This window comes from Myotis brandtii, unplaced genomic scaffold (assembly GCF_000412655.1).
Source record: "Myotis brandtii unplaced genomic scaffold, ASM41265v1 scaffold207, whole genome shotgun sequence".
NCBI classification, from domain to species: domain Eukaryota; kingdom Metazoa; phylum Chordata; class Mammalia; order Chiroptera; family Vespertilionidae; genus Myotis; species Myotis brandtii.
Window position 1 is genome coordinate 486,472 of NW_005357736.1, and position 5,246 is coordinate 491,717.

Here is a 5,246-nt window from a genome sequence, read left to right on the forward strand (position 1 = left end):
GGGGGATAAGGACACATATGTAATACCTTAATAAAGAAAAAAAAACACAGAAAAATAAATAGAACAAATCAATTTTGTTTTAGAACTTGTTAATGACAAGGTTGCATTGAAGCGTGCCAGTATAAAACGAAAGCATGTAAAATTATTGTTCTGGAAAGTAAATTTATTTAAAACATGGAAAAAACACATATGCAGTGCTCCAAGCACAGCGCCTACTGCTGGTGGGGCTGCAAGCAGAAGCCATTGCTTCCAAATGCTTTTTCTCACTGAGCACCCGGGGGCGGGGGGTCTTCCCTGACGCTACCCAAGTCCACAAAATCGTTTGAAAACCACGGAATCAGAGCAAGCTAAAAAATAGGAACAAATAATGTATTCAATGGAAGACTTAAAAAAATTAATGAAAAAGGCCAACTTCAAAGAACATTTCAAACTGTCCATTTACACAGACTGAAACACACACGGCTTCATTTCTTGTCCTTTTCACCTGCTCACTTGGCAATATCCACCAGACTAACACATCCCGGTAATGAAAGCGCCCGAAGTCAGCATCTGACCTGACACAAAAGGGCTGTGTAGGGGGGAAAAAGCTTTAGAAATATATTGAAATTTTTCACACTAGTCAGTAAAAGAAAAACACAGAAGAATTAAATTCTCAACAGTGGTGATGGTTTCTCCCTTTGCTTTTATGTTCAGAAATAGTCCTCCCTACCATAAGATCAGGCCATTTTTCCATCTACAATTTTTTAAATTTACAGTGTATTATTTATGTGCTTTGATCCATTCAGAATTTATTTTGCAAAATGTAAGGTAAATGTCTAATGTTTTTCCCAACATCAAACAACTTGTCCCTTTATCATTTATTGAAAGATTGAAATTCCTTTGCCCACTGACTTAAAATATAAAGGTCTGGCTTGTAAGCTGTGACTCCATAGATCTTTCTATAACACAGCAGCTTTAAAAAAAAGCTGTTGGTACCTAGAAGATTCTTGCTGACCCCTCTCCACCCCAACACAAAGTTGACACATTAACAAGCTATGTGTGAAAAGGGAGCAAACACAACTGTATTTAGCCCTAGCCGATTTGGCTCAGTGGACAGAGCGCCGGTCTGCGGACTCAAGGGTTCCAGGTTCGATTCCCGTCAAGGACATGTACCTTGGTTGCGGCCCATCCCCAGTAGGGAGTGTGCAGGAGGCAGCTGATGGATGTTTCTCTCTCATCAATATTTCTAACTCTCTATCCCTCTCCCTTCCTCTCTGTAAAAAATCAATAAAATATATTTAAAAAACAAACAAAAAACCCCACAATTGTATTTATTTACTAGAGGCCTGGTACACGAAATACATACGGGGGGGAGGGGGGAGGGGAGGGAGGTGCGGGAGGGCGCGGAGGTGTCCCTCAGCCCGGCCTGAGCCCTCAGGGGCCACTCCCGGCAGTCACACATCCTTAGCACTGCTGCGCTCTGAGCGGTGCTCACCTTGTGGGAGTGCACTGACCACCAGGGGCAACTCCTGTGTTGAGCATCTGCCCCCTGGTGGTCAGTGCGCATCATAGCACCAGTTGTTCTGCTGTTCACTTGATTTGCATATTAGCCCTTTATTATATAGGATTCCAGTATTCTTTAATTATATACATAAGAAAAAGAACTGGCAAAAATGCATCTAAAATTTTTTTTTTTTTTTTCAGTCCCCCCCTACCACAAATTATGCAGTCGAGTTTCCCACATTTGGGGAAATCGCAGGGGGCAGCACATCTGGGGTGCAATGGATAAGCCTCGCCCTGGGAAAACCACCTTCGTGATCATGGTATCTCCCCTGCCAGGTAAGTATTGCATCTAAATTTTAACAGCAGTTTTACTGAAGTGGTGGAATCACAGAGGACTTAAATTTCTTCTTGTTTAGTACTCTCCTGTATTTTCCATAATTTGTATTAAACAATCAAAAAAAACAAAAAGTGAAATTTTTTGCAGAGTAGTTACATAGCAATAACAATAACAAACACACAAACAACTCTGGTTGATTATAGTATGATTTTCCCCCTCAAAATCTCAAACTCAAAGATAAACCCGTCAAGCACCAGATGCTTGCATAATAACAGATTGTTAAATACTTCAAGATGCTGTTCACAAGACACAAGGTTGAGTCTTGAGATAGAGGAGGAGAAATGAATAAACTCAATGAATCTACTCTCTATAACCCCAAAAGAAACAAGATTCTAAATTAGCTCCAAGTTAAGGACTTGGTGAGGGGCAGTAAATATTAATTAAAATACTTACAAAAAGTTCTGGCCGAGTGGCTCAGTTGGTTGGAGCGTGGTCTTGTACACCAAAAGGTTGTGGGTTCAATTCCCGTCAGGGCACATGGCTAGGTTTCGGGTTCAATCCTTGGTAGGGACACGTGTATGGGAGGCAATGAATCTTACAAAGGTGTTTCTCTCTCTCTCTCTCTCAAGTCAATAAACATATCCTCAGAGTGATGATAAAAATTTAAAAAACAAAAAACAAAACACTTGCCACTCTGGGGCTTAATGGAGTGGGGGGGTCTGTAAACAAGCATTTGCTTCTGAATACTTTAAGAATAGCTGCTTTGCAAAACAATAAACAGACAACCCACCCCACAACAAAAGACCCACGAAATTTGTTTTTGTATGCACACTTTGATCACTAGTATTTCCCCTGTACTTCCATCAGAGCTTAGCATAGTGCCTGACACAGCAGGCCCTCATATACGAACGTTATCATTATTTTATTACTTTATCACTAGAACACAAGATGGTACCAAGGACAAAGGTTACTCCAAAGCAGTAATCGATTCCATTCCTATTGGTCTGTTCACTTCTTTCTTTTTTCTACTTAGATACTAAGGGAGGACCCAAGTACTCACCGGAATTATCCTTTCTCGGGTCCCTCCAATATAAAGCCTTTTCCTGACTCCCCATCAAGCTGTTCATCGACCCCACGCCTTTACGAGGGGAGTTCCTGACATAGTTCTATTTGCACTATAGTTGTATATTTGGACAACACACTTCAACCAGGAACTTAACTGATGGGCTATAAATTGGTACAACCATCTGCAATATCTAGTAAAGTTGAAAATATCCATCCCATATGATCCAGCAATTCTATTACTAGGTATATATGACGCAGTATTAACAAGATTCCCTAACGGGGAGGAGTCTAGATGCCTATCAGTAGTTAAGTGGATAAGTAATGAACCACAGCTGCAAACAACATGAAAGAATGAAACACAAAGAAGACATAAAATCCAGCATGACTCCATTTATACAGAATCCAAAAGCAAGTAAAACTGTGTCAGTTGAGGAATACAAGGGGGTAAAATTAAAAGGAAAACAAAGAACATGATTATCCCATAAGTCAGAAAAGTAGTTGTCTGCAGGGATGGAGCTGTGAGAAAGGCACACAGGAGAGGCTCAGTTCAGGAGCGCCCGCACGCTCCACTTCTTGAGGAGGTAGCAGTGATACAACGGCTCACTTCATAACTTTTCACTCAACTGTATACAGAGAACCTGAATTTATATAAAGGTATCTCACAGATTTCTAGAAAGAAGAAAGAGCTTTCTGACACAGCGCACCAGCTCTATCTACAGTTTTGCCCTTGCCTAAATGTGAAATCAAAGGACAATTCTTTCAGCAAAGTAAGAGGATTAACTATTGTGTCTTCATGCAACCAGTCAGAAATCCCAGTCTGCCACTCAGGGAAAAATAAATGGAACCTTTAGGTGAAGGCTGGAGAGGAGAAGACGTCTGGAACAGAATGTGGGACAGCTAAAGACAAAGCAACAGGAAAGAACAGGTGCGTCCAGGCACACCTCCACCTGCGGAGTAAGGGTGACCACTGAGAAAGTAGACACTCAGAAGCATAGCGCATCCAGGACCACGCACACTGATCAGAGATGGCATGCCAGCCTGAAGGAAGAAATCCCAGCTTCTCAGGCTGCCACACGGAGGACAACCCCACCCAGAGCCACAGCCTGTGGAGTGACTCAAGTTCACAACTTGCGCTGACTTACATTTTACGGGGAGGAAAGCATCGGACTGGGACTGGGTTCAAAGACGCAGCTCTCCCCCAGCTCCGGCCCCTGCTAGTGAGCTCTGGCGGCAGCACCAGAACCACGGGCAGGATGTGTAACGTTTCGATTAAACTGCACACACAGTTCCAGCACATGAACGATTTTAACTCACCAGTCACCATGCTGCATGTATTTCTGCTGCTTGTCTTGAGTCCTTAAGACTTGTAACATTCTGAAGAAGACAGAACAAAGAAGTTCCTTCCATCCTCAGCCTCTAAGTTTCACTTTGTTCTTAAAATAACACGGTGTTAGAAAGCACTACCGCCATCACTATCCAATCTGACTGCTAATTTTTCTTCCTCTTCGCTTCCTTTTCCTTAAACTTAACGAAGCAAGACCGTAGAACATACACTAGAGCAGTGGTTCTCAACCTTCCTAATGCCGCGGCCCTTTAATACAGTTCCTCATGTTGTGGTGACCCCCAACCATAAAATTATTTTCCTTGCTACTTCATAACTGTAATTTTGCTAGTTATGAATCGTAATGTAAATATCTGATATGCAGGATGTATTTTCATTGTTACAAATTGAACATAATGAAAGCATAGTGATTAATCACAAAAACAATATGTAATTATATATGTGTTTTCCGATGGTCTTAGGCGACCCCTGTGAAAGGGTCGTTCGACCCCCAAAAGGGTCGCGACCCACAGGTTGAGAACCGCTGCACTAGAGGGTGCTTTGCCTCCCCTGCTGCCAGGACACAGTGCTGAGGCTTAAGGGGGATTGAAATCTGTATCACAGGTGACTCCTGCGGTGATGCACCGGCCGATTCCGGGGATTTCTTCCGGCGGGAATGTGTGAACTACAAAAAGGGAGAGCACCGATGCTCGGGCTGTTCAGTCTTCTCCTGGACAGCTTGGTGCAGAGCTGCGCCATAGCGGGCCCTGGGTCTCACGGAGGCTGCATTTACGGGTTTAATAAGCGGCACTGCGGAGCACGGGCAGTTCCACTTTGTCCACACGCTCGCCCGTTCCCTTCCGGAGCGCACAGAGGTGACGTGTATGAATGGCGCTCGTGGAAGAATTCCTTTCCGAGGACGTGAAAGCAGGCACCGCGGAAGGAAGGGCCCCCAGGAGCAGCCTCCCCTCCGCGCACAAGGCAGCGGGCGAAGGAAAGCGGCTCGAGGGGACTCGCAGCCCTCAGACGCCGGGCGGCACC

At 43.9% G+C, this 5,246-nt stretch overlaps 1 protein-coding gene across 2 annotated transcripts in view; it reads right to left on the reverse strand.

The window, feature by feature from the left end:
- Positions 1 to 4,460, reverse strand: part of QRICH1 (glutamine-rich 1) — a 31,631-nt gene extending 27,171 nt beyond the window's left edge. The window contains exon 1 of one of the 2 annotated variants that reach the window (XM_005865358.2): positions 4,199 to 4,460. The gene's annotated coding sequence lies outside the window, so the exon portion shown is untranslated. The remainder of the gene's footprint in view (positions 1 to 4,198) is intronic. The other variant, XM_005865356.2, reaches the window with a different exon arrangement.
- Positions 4,461 to 5,246: the final 786 nt, after the last annotated feature.